At 34.6% G+C, this 12,591-nt stretch overlaps 1 long non-coding RNA gene across 1 annotated transcript; it reads left to right on the forward strand.

Moving 5' to 3' along the window:
* The first annotated feature begins 8,020 nt into the window (after positions 1–8,020).
* LOC134694052 (uncharacterized) lies at positions 8,021–11,677 on the forward strand. Its single transcript, XR_010102554.1, has 2 exons — positions 8,021–8,132; positions 10,938–11,677. It is a non-coding gene; the product is annotated as an uncharacterized LOC134694052 (long non-coding RNA).
* The last annotated feature ends 914 nt before the right edge of the window (positions 11,678–12,591 follow it).

Raw genomic sequence — 12,591 nt, forward strand, 5'->3', positions numbered from 1 at the left:
CTTGGATCCGCTACTGCGTCTTGCGAATGATTTTCAAATAGAAATTCCTGCATGGAATTCTTGCCACTGGACGTTAAGCAACCAACAATAAAATCATTATATTTAAAAGTTCTACACAAATAAGAAAAAGAAAAATGAGTCAATGCAATGAAAATTTAAATCACTTATGAGGGCGTGGATGGAGGTTAACAGAAAAGAGAATAAATGGCAAACAAATTAAAGAAGACAGAAAAATTAGGTACTAAAATATACAGAATAGAGAAAATTTGGTAAAAGTGATAAGAATTAAGACTGAAAAATGGGATAAAAAATTAAAGGATATGACAATGAAGCCCCCCTCTCTCGACCCTGAATTGTTTCATCCATATGATCACTTGTTGGTATGATTTGAGCATGGACCCTGCTTTGTACTAGCCCGACAAGAGGGCAGAATTTGTTAAGGTGGTAACAGTCCTCATAAAGACCATTCGTCTCAACTCGGCCGATTCCGTACCCTAATCATAGATGGAGAGTAGCGGATTCTACCGAGGATTGCCGAATGTATAAACGGAATCATTCGTCACAACTCGGCCAATTCCGTACCTGAATCATAGAAGCAGAAAAGTGGATTCTACCGAGTATTGCCGAATGTATAAAGACCATTCGTCTCAACTCGGCCAATTCCGTACCCAAACTTAGAAGGAGAGTAACGGATTCTACCGAGGAGTGCCGAATGTATAAAGACATGTCGATCCACCCGGACACAATATTATGATTGCAGAATTACAAGTCATTCTTTGATCCTATCATAAAAGTCGCATGCTTACTGAAAAAGCAGCAGATACCAATGTTAAATTCTTTAGACAGCAATCCCTTCAGACGAGCATGCTATCACGTGACCACCAATCCGGGTAATTTGATTATTAGATGTGGGGTATATTATGTACGTCAGCTACAGATTCCATACAACCGTGACTACAAATCCGATTGTTATCAAAGGTACCAGGATTGTAATTCTATACGTCAGACGCGCGTTCCGTCTAGAAATAAAACTCATCAGTGACGCTCAGACGAGTCAAAATAGTTATAGGCTCGGTGTTGAAGGCCGTACTTTAACCTATAATGGTTTACTTTTTAAATTGTTATTTGTATGGAGAGTTGTCTCATTGGCACTCACACCACATCTTCCTATATCTATAAAGCCAAACAAGTACAAAGTTAAAGAGTTTTGAGGAACTAAAATTCCAAAAAGTTGTGCAAAATACGGTTAATGTAATCTATTCCTGTGATAAGAAAATCCTTATTTTTTTTCGAAAAATTCAAAGTTTTGTAACAGGAAATTTATAAAAATGACCATGAAATTGATCAAGACAGTCGTACATCTGAAGAATGTCAACGGACAGCCTTCAAGAATATGCTTCGACTTTGAATTACATGCCATTCTTTTTATTAAAAGTTATATCTATTTAAGTAAGTGTGTTTTTAAAAGTTGAAAATGAAAGTAAAATTTTTACTAATCCTGGTAAACATTCAAAAATTTCCCGGTATGCAATGCGCATCAGCTTTTTGAGGAAGTGCAAGTTGTTCCATTTATTCATAACATAGAATTGGGTCAGAATAGAAAAATATATATATATTAAATGCAAAATAGTCATTATAAGTTAGATTTCAAATCATGTAAATATTATATTTTTTTTGGCATATGAACATGTAGTATAAGGCTTGAGGCAATGATTACGTTTAGTCATTTCAGGTCATCTGGAGGTAAAATGTTTCATTCCAAAGTAAACATCAATCAATTCCTATTCGTCACAACTCGGAAGATTCCGTACCTTCATATAGTAGAAAAACAGTAACGGATTCACCCGAAGATTGGCGATTGCAAATGATTTCATTGGATAATTTTAAATGTTTAAGTTACCAACAATATAGACTTGAAACGGATATGTCCCAAGTCAAGAGCCTAGCTGTATAAATTCGTCCGTGGTTGTCGTTTGTTGCTGTATATATCATACTTGTTTTTCAAATTCGCTTATTGTTTTGTACATATATGTATCAGCCGTTAGTTTAACTGTAATTCGGCAGTGGTTGTCGTTTGTTGCTGTATAACATATTTGATTTTCAAATTCGCTTATTATTTTGAAAATACATCAGGCCGTTAGTTTGAATTGTTTTACATTTGTCCGACATTTCGCGACTGAAATTCTAAGTGTTTTATTCATAATTTAGCCGCTAAATGGAGAAAACAGCCCGGCATATCTAAAATATCGTGATGATATGGGTAACTGAAGTAAATACATTTTTAATGATATACGTAACGTACTTGAAATATTGATATCCGTAACTGATTTTATTTCTAAACAATTCAATCATGTTATTAAAAAACATTTTTTTTCTTTCAATTTTAGCATTACATACAGTGGCAGCTGAGGGTGAAACATGAAACAAGTGAAAATAAGGTCAAGGTCAAAGATTCAAGGTCATATTATAATATTTGATTTTAGCTTATTTTCTCTTATTTTCAACAACCGTGAAAGATATTGACAAATTATTTTTACTAAATTGTGAGTTGCGACATGTTGTAACTTATTTTCTCAGAATCAAAAACAAATTATTTTTTTCTCCAAAAACTGGAAACAAACTTTTTTTTCCAAAAAAAACCATAGCCCCCCCCCCCCCCCCCCCCAAAGAAAATCAAATGCATGGTTGCTGCCTAAATATATAAAGAAAAACAAATTTTTAAATAAAATGCCCTCTGTTATGCGTCATATCACGGTCACTGACGCTGTACTTCAACTACACAAATTCCCGAGTGACGTAGTCTACTTTCTGTGTTTGATTTTTGGAAAATTGTGTTTTTTTAGAGCGGGCTCCTTACATGAAGATGGAGAAATGCCAGGTATCGTATCTCATATGTTTATTGTACGGAATAAGTCCACATTTAAAAATTTAAAAGAACAACAAGCCAAATGTGTGTGTGTGTGTGGGGGGGGGGGGCAAACCGAGAAACAGAATAGACACACTTGTTTAATCCTATATACTCCCCCCAACCACCACCACCACCACCACCTAACTAGCCCACTGATCTCTTAAGTGATGCTTATATTGAAAGCTCCTCTGATAAAGATGTGGCTAATCAATCGTGGTATGCAAACATAAAGTTTTTTAGTGAAAAATTTGGTTTAAATTTAGCACTTTGTAAAAAAATCAGTAAAAATAAATTCAAAATTTTACTTAGAAAATGTATCAAAACTGATTTTTTAACATATTGGAGCCATCAAAAAGACTTAATAAAAAAGATGATCACAGTAAATTGAGCAACTACTTTAGATTTAAACATAATTTCACTTTTGAAGATTACTTCAGTATTAAAAAACAGAGATAAGAGAGTTATCCTAGTAACTAGAATGATTTAGAATAAGCAATCATTGTCTCCGCATAGAGAGAGGCCGTTACGAACGAAAAATTGATGAACATGGAAAAAATATTACACTGCCAAGATCAGAGAGAACATGCCAGTTTTCTTCAATGAACTCGGTTGAAGACGAAGAACATTTTTATTTAAATGTACCCTTTATACTAAGGAAAGAAAAACCTTTCTGGATGAACTCTTTACAAAATACCCATATTTATCCCAAATATCCGATAGTAATCTGCTTATTTGGTTCATGTCAAACGATAGCCTTGATTTTAACTCTAAATTATGTAAATTGAAATCCTCATTTACACATTGAGAAACTAAATATTTGCTTAACTGAAACTTATAAAACTTATTTAAAGTCTTCACCAGTTCAGTGTCACATTATACTTGAATTGTTTTATTTTTCTTTTCTGGGCAGTAAGAGTTATTCTTCGTTCCATATATACAATGTAGGCAACTGACTCTCCTCATAAAAAAAAAAAACATTTGTGTCTGTATTTTTATCTGTATTTTATTTTTCATTTACATGTTGTACTGTTAAATCAATCATTCTTAATCAGAACGATAGTTGTATGTGTGAGTGTATGCGAGTGGGAGAGAAAGGCTTTTTATTTTTACTAATATGTGATTACATGCTTAATTGTTATGAGCCCTATGATTAGGAAAATAAAATATCTTTATCTTATCTTTATCTTATCTTATATTAATGTATGAAATTTTCTGGCAATCAATGCCAGTATTTGTTAGATTTCTGTGCCAGCTATTCATATTAAACTATTCATATTCTCTTGCATCTGCAGGGGCGGGCGGATTCAGGCAGGGATGTGGCGAGCGTGCACCCCCCCCCCCCTAAAATTTGTCGAACATGGTTTATCCTCGGCTTAAGATGGTATGGGTGTCAGCCTCCATCTTGGATTGTAAAAAACAGAGAACCAAAGGTCCAGATTTTCCATCAAGTTAGCAAAATTTGATGCAGGAATGCAAATATTTAATGTGAATTTTCATTTATAAGAACCAATTTATAAGAATATAACTTATAAATATTAATGTTTTTGCAAATGTTAATTATTTTTGGTTGTTTTAAAAAAAAAAAATTAAATGAGCATTTTAAGGGGAGGTAACTCTAAAACAGTGCTTTTTCTGAAGGATAAATATTCTACATGAAATTTTCCTATTTTGTATTTTAGCCGGAAAAAACGTACTGTGATCCTATCTTTTCTTTTGATATTCTCAAAGCAGTGTCTAAAAGCTATCTTTTCCTGAAGTATTTAACAATTCTATGATTTTGTTTAGTTTCTAATCACAAAATTGTGTTTTTTCCTGTATAATCCTTTACAAAATGTGTCATTTTTTCCTGTCCTGTAGCTTCAGAAAATGCGCGGTGACCTATCATTTTCATTATATTTTTCAACATGTATCAATAGATACTACGTTTTGGCAAAGTATGAACAAATTCTATCATTTTTATTTTTAGACTCCCATACCACCTTAATAAAGAATATTTCGATAATTTTAACAGCATAGCGCTAGCTTTCCGATTCATTCAATGGTATCGGTTGCTTTCCGATAAGTGTAATGAAACAATATTCTGATCACTATTTTGATGAACAAAATATTCTGGTCAAACAGATAACGAAAATAATGTTCTGAATCTTAATTTTCCATATACCTTATATAGGGCTGAATATTGAAAAAAAAAATTTTGATTGATAGCGTTTTCTGACTCATACAAAAAGAACCCCCTTTTCCCCTTTTTTGTTGCGCCTTCGACTTTTGTCGGAAAGCGAGACAAAGCGATCCTATACATTCCGTCGTCGTTAGTTGTTGTCGGCGGCATCTACAAATATTCACTCTGTTGCTTTGTGGTTAAAGTTTTTAAATTCTGGACTCAAACTGAGTAGAAACAAAACAGAAGGCTTGTGGCTTGGCAAACTTAAAAATTCAAAAGATAAACTTGAAAATATAAACTGGAAACAAGACCACATTAAAAGTCTAGGAATATATTTCGGATACAATTATCAATAAAATTGAGAATGGAAATGGGGAATGTGTCAAAGAGACAACAACCTGACCAAATAAAAAACAACAGCAGAGGGTCACCAACAGGTCTTCAATGTAGCGAGAAATTCCCGCACCTGGAGGCGTCCTTCAGCTGGCAAGAATGTCAAAAATTAAACACAGAGAAACAAATAGATAAAATTGATTCAAGGATGGAACAATTGGTGATATATAACTTTATATGGAGTGGGAAAAGAGATCTCATATGTCAGTACACCTTTCCTATATAGCCTAATAGTAAATAAATATGTATATTTTTTTTCACCAGATAGGAAAGGAAGATGCAGTGGTTTTTGACGTAGATTTTGGAGCGGCTGGAGATGCAGAAGATTTTGTAAAAGTCGTAGATGGACGTGGACATGTTTATGGACCAGGGGGAATTATTATTCAGACTAGAAAGCAGCAACAAAGTCTCTTATTGGTAAGCATATCCGTACTATATATCGGGCGTAAGGGAGTTTTTTCTACGTAAATTGTCATTCTTCCTTTTTTTTTGCCCAGTTGCTCATCCTTCCTTTCTTCAAATTTCATCCTATCCTACAAGGCCCCCCCCCCCCTTTCAATCCACTCCCCATAAAAATCAAAAATGAAGAGTCTATATATATATATGTGTGTGCTTGTTTTGAAGATATAAGAAATTAAAATTTTTTGCATAAAAGCGATTCCCTCTAGATTTTTCATACATTTAACATTGACACATTTATCCTTTCAAAAACTATTAGAAAATAACAAGGATTCCTTAAAATTTTTAATAATGATTTTTAAAACTGTATGCAAAAAAAAATATGAAAAGAAAAGAAAGGGTCAGTGAGCAAAATTGTTATTGGCAAGACTTGGATAAAACTAGAGAATTCCGAATAACTGACAAAAAATGTATCAAAAACAAGGATAAACAAGAGTAGCAAACTGCCTTATTATCTCCTTAATCCTTAATGCGACAGATCATCAAGGAGGGGGGGGGGGGGGGGGCTAAACACAAAGAGGATGTTGAATCTAGGGTTTAAAAAAATGGGATCTTAGTCGGAACGTCGGAAAATTAAACACCCCGTGTCCCCCTTTTTTCCCTTCATCGGTGTGTACGTTTGACGTCATTTTGTTGAGATTATATCGATAATGTATAAACGTCGATAACATATTTTTAATGCAAGAATCGATTTTTCTTAAAACTATAACTTTTAAACATGTTAAAGAATCAAGTATATTTCAAAGAAAATACTTTTATTTCATTTATTTTATCTTTTACAAGCTACTCCATTTGCTTTTTAATTCCAAATTTATGTTTTTATATGGAAGTTTTCAAGTATACTTACATTCTTAACAGATAAGATGTATGGCTCTTGTAAATGCAAAGGGAGTTAATTCTTGAAAATTGATTGGATGATGACTATTTTAATATTTCTTACGTTCGGCGGCCGATATTACATATAAAAATAAGGAGATGAGGTATGATTGCATATGAGACAACTATCCAATGAAGTGGATGTAAGCAATTATAGGCAACCGTACGGCCTTCAACAATGAGAAAAATCTATACCGTATAGTCGGCTATAATAGGCCCGGACATGAACAAATGGAACGATTTAATTAGGGAAAACTAACGGCCTAATTTATAATTATTTTTTTTTTACGAAAAACAAATACTAGTATGAAAAACTTGAACCAAGGACAATCCACTGAAATACAGGCTCCTGACTTTGGATCGATACCTAAAGAAAGTGGCGGGGTTAAACATGTTCGTGAGCGCCCAATCCTAGCTGCCATAATCTGGGACAGTGGAAAACAGCACAATATAAGAACAAATTATAAGATTCCGTTGAAAAAGGTTTAACTCGTCGGATATATATCTTAAGAGAAACACCAAACAAAAACACAGACTGTGCATGTTCAGGACGAATATTTTGCATACTAGTAGTAAGGAAGTATACTAGTATTATATATTTATATATATATAGTATTTGCCTCCTTTCGTCTTCCACAGTATAGTATAGTTACCAAATTCAAGGTTCTCTGATTTATAAGTATAACAGGGTCAATTGGCTTTGCTGAATTAGCAAATTAAGAAATAATTCCTTCATGTCATGCTCTATGCTCATTTTAACATGGGTAGGCAATTTATATTTGTCGATATTTTACACTGAGCGTTAGCGAGGTGTAAAATGTGGTCAAATATAATGCCTACCCATGTTAAAATGAGCATAGAGCATAACATGAAGGAATTATTTCGATTCTAACATGACAAATACAGTATATTTATAGGTCGAAGCGTACGAAAATACCGTAAGACTGTTTGGCTGTTCCCGTTTCCTCCTAGAGGAGTTTGTATATTACATTTCATATTTGATAAGTTTAAAAACTATGACCAGGGTAAATATATGTTGTTTGATAAAAATATATAATAAAGTTTATGCTTGCTGCTTAAAAATGTAGATATTTAAAAGGATAACGATGGAAATAACATTAATATAAAGAGTCGCATGTGTCAAACATATTTTTTGTGCTCATTAGAACACGGCTTTGTTTACAAAGCGTAATAAGGACGTCATATTAGAATACCTTATTTGCAAATTATAAATTAAGAAAGTGTGTAAATTTTATGTTAAAACTTTGTTTTGATAGGGTACTACAACAGAAGAAGAAAAGTTGATATCTGGTTTAAAATCCGTTCAATTAGATGGTAAGGTTTATTTCTACATCTTTATGTTCTTCATTCATCCAGGCCTAAGTGTTCTTGATTGTAAAACACCGTCTCGTTACTTGTTCGCCAAGAGTGCTGGAGGTCGTGGGTTCGAACCCCGGCCAGGTCAAAGACTTGAAAGTTAATATCTGCTGCTTCTCCACTAACAACACCGCATTGAGCTATTGAGTTAAGAAGTAAAAGCAAAGACTGGTCGGCTCGGAGTCAGACTAATGAGTTCGAGTAATATGTTTTGTTCATCTTATGTAAAAAAAAAATCAAAAAAAAATGTAATATTTTAAAACAAAATTAAAAAAAAGTATAAATTAAAAACAAAGGAAATTGTAAAAATGCGAAAATATGTGACCAAAAACAACATTGATCAAGAAATATTTGTTAATTTATGTTTTGACAAAAATTATTCACATAAATTTATTTTAAAAACATTTACCAGGCATGCGCCGGAAAGTAAACCTCAGTACGTTGATGGTTTTCTGTAACAAAATAAGAAGAGTAACTAAGGTGACATGTCTTCCTGACATTCATCTAATCACCATCTTGATGGTGAAGTTGAAGTCGACTATTAATCGTTTCAAAAAGCGGTTGTCACAATATTTTTATCGACAGGTGTGACAAATTATCTCATTCTTCACTATCATGCATCTATCTGACGGCCATAAGCCAGCTTTACATCTACGACATTGAATTTACCCTTGTGGTAGAGACGAAGAAATTGAACGCGCATCCCTGTGGTAGTGACTACGATTTTGAACGTATCCCTATGCCCTAGGGCCTGACCGGTCGAAGCAGTCCATTCTATTATTCAAAGTAAGCTATGTCTTAATAGTCACGTGTATTTCGATATTTAGGTCATTCGTTTCTCCTCTAATAGGCGGTAACAAAACACACTGACTATATACCCTTTGCTCCTCTATTAATTACGATATTGAACGCACCCCTGTAGCAGAGACGATGATATTGAACGAACCCCTGTGGTAGACTTCTATTTTGAACTCACCCCTGTGGTAAATACGATTTTGAACGCACCCCTGTGGTAAAGACTACGATTTTAAACGCATCCCTGTGGTAGAGACTACGTTTTTGAACGCACCCTCTTGTAGAGACTACGATTTTGAACGCATCCCTGTGGTAAAGACTACGATTTTGAACGAACCCCTGTGGTAGACTACTATTTTGAACTCACCCCTGTGGTAAATACGATTTTGAACGCACCCTTGTGGTAAGGACTACGATTTTAAACGCATCCCTGTGGTAGAGACTACGTTTTTGAACGCACCCTTCTTGTAGAGACTACGATTTTACACGCACCCCTGTGGTAAAGACTACGATTTTGAACGCACCCCTGTGGTAGAGACTTTAATTTTGAAGGCACCCCTGTGGTAGAGACTACGATTTTGAACGCACCCCTGTGGTGAGACTACAATTTCGAACGCACCCCAGTGGTAGAGACTACATTTTTGAAGACACCCCTATGGTAGAGACTACGATTTTGAATGCACCCCTGTGGTAGAGACTACGATTTCGAACGCACCCCAGAGGTAAAGACTACGTTTTTGAAGGCACCCCTGTGGTAGAGACTACGATTTTGAACGCACCCCTATGATAGAGACTACGATTTTGAACGCACCCGAGTGGTAGAGACTACGTTTTTGAATGCAACCCTGTGATAGTGACATTTTAAATACACCCCTTGCAGTTCTATCCTCACTTGAGACATATCAGAATGCGACTTTTAAAAAATACGACGGAAGCCACTAACTGATATTGACGGAACTAATGTTTTCGATGTGTTAAATTGGACCATAAGACAATACGTACTTATAGCCGAAAAATAAAAAAAAAATCCCTTGTTACTCATGATCACTGACGATATAAATGATTTTTATACAATATCAAAATAAGTTTTTGTCAGCGTCGTCGTTGTCGAAAGTGTATACGTGTATAGTATATGGTGTACTACGATATGCTGTATTTAGATTTTGGATATTGGACCATAATAAGTAAAAGTTTATTTTCAAATTTGGTAGTTGTTGGTTGTTGTTTTTTTACCACATTTATTAATTCTGTGTCAGAAACCTATTATGCTGTGACAAATATTTTATCACAATCTTAATCAAAATTCAGAGCTGTATTAAGCTTGAATGTAATGTCCATACTTTAACCAAGTTAACTGATCGGGGTTTTGACTTCTGCGGTCGTATCAACCTGCGTCTTGCAGAACATTTTATTATACGAAGTTGCGTGGGGTGCAACGAAGTTGCGGAGGGTATAATGTTTTAACCTGTCTGTCTGTCCGTCCGTCAGTTTATCAGTCCCTTAATTTTCTCGTCATCGCAACTCCTCTCAAACCACACAACAGAATTTCATGAATCTTTGTAGATAATAAGGAAATACTATGTAGATGTGCATATCGACAGGAAATCATGATTCAATTTTGTTTTTTCGTATACAATTTGTTTTCTAACGCTATTTTCTCTCCAATGACAATGTTGGGACGTAGGGTATATGAGCGCGCTCATTTAAGTTCTTTATTAATTTAACATAGATAAGTTTTCGCTTCGGAGTAAATATATAACAATTACGTTTTCTTAAATGACGCATCCTTTTCAAGATCCTGGAGTTAGAAAAAAGTTCTAAAATACACAGCTAGCCTATACAAATGATAAACAAAGCTTTGAAGATCCATTGGTTGCCGTCGGCTGTTTTTCTGCTGTTTGGTCGTTGGTTGTTGTCTTTTTGAAACATTCCATATTTCCATTCTAAATTTTATTTAAATATTTTCAGATAAACGAAGTGGTCATTATCATCCAAAGAGACGACCTTCGTTGATGAAATTTGGTTTAGAGCCTTTTGAGGTTGAAAATTTGATAACTTCAAAAGTGAAATGCTTTTTGGATGAACCAAATATGAAAGTTATAAAACATGTGGTAAAGCAAACTGTTCTACGAGAAAAAATTACAGGTCAAGGCAAACTTGATAAAAGAAGATCGTCTATTTATAGACTTTTTGAGAAAAGCTTGATTCCTAACGAATTGGACAGTCCGAACAAGCTAAAAACCGATACATCAAACCGACCAGGAGTTATGCGGTTTGACAATCATTTAAAAAAGGATTACCATAAAGCTCAAGAGACATTTTTCCGGTCATTAGACGCCTTAGATCTGCTAGCGCTACCAGCAGACATCACGGTAGAAGGCGGATATTTGAAAAGAAACGCATGCATGATAACAACAGCAGAATTTTGTGACGTAGTTGATGACGTTACCGAGATGTTTGTGAAGAGATATTCACATGACCTGATACCGGTAGAAAATATCCATATACAAGCTGTTTATTAATCATGTGAAAGGATATGCATAGAGAGACTTCTTATGGACATGGCTATTCCGAATGATATGCTGGATTCTAAAAATTATGAACGTTGGAGAACCCACGTTTTGGTGTTTTCTAGTTTTGCTGCTTTATTGTACGTGTATTTAGAAAATATTTGGGGCCTTGTCAAGAAATAAATCATGAATCTTTTATTATGCAGATACATATATGTTAGAAAACAAGATATTAATTCTTTGTTGAAAAAAATACATATTAAATTGTTTTTCAATATTAATGTTTCAATTAAACTTTGTTCAACTCATTCGTGTTTCATGTCTTTTTAAGCATTGCAAAAAAATATGTCCATGTTATTAAATAAATATTTCGCTGTTATTAGTACGACGGATCCCGGATGCCACATGTGGAGCAGGATCTTCTCACCATTCTGGAGCACCTGATATCACTCCTAGTTTTGTCTGGGGTTCGTGTTGCTCAGTTTTCTATGTTGTGTTTTGTGTACTATTATTTGTCTCTTTGTTTTTGTCTTTTTTAGCCATGGGGTTGTCAGTTAGTTTTCGATCTGTGAGTTTAACTGTTCCTCTGTTATCTTTGGGCACCTTTCACTCCTTAATTTTCAACAATACTATTTGTTGTACAACCGTTTTCTATGTCTCCTTGTGGACAGAAAAGGTTGTAACTCGCAATCATAATTTAATCCCGTTGGTCATACCCTAAACTGAAAACAAATGTCAATGAATTGGCAATGGATCGTTGTTAGCCAATCCCAACGTTTTGGTATACATTTTGAAAAAAAGGCATTCCGATTTTAAATAAAAAGGTTCAAGTTTTTGTAGCTTAACTCTTTTAACTTTACCATTTTACATCTGATGACAGTGACGGCCTAGATTTCCATTACGTTACTTTCGTGTTGAGATTGTAACCGATCTATAAACATGATAGAGGGGAGTTAGGACCTTTATCGAGATTCCGGGATCGGGTATTTTTAAGCGCGGAATCACGGAATTGCCCCATTCGGTATCCGGGAATTCTTGTTTCGAATTTCGGGATGTAAATTTATTTAAATTCGGGACCTCGGGATTTCATGTTTTTAAACACGGGATTTCGG

This window comes from Mytilus trossulus, chromosome 13 (genome assembly GCF_036588685.1).
Source record: "Mytilus trossulus isolate FHL-02 chromosome 13, PNRI_Mtr1.1.1.hap1, whole genome shotgun sequence".
NCBI classification, from domain to species: domain Eukaryota; kingdom Metazoa; phylum Mollusca; class Bivalvia; order Mytilida; family Mytilidae; genus Mytilus; species Mytilus trossulus.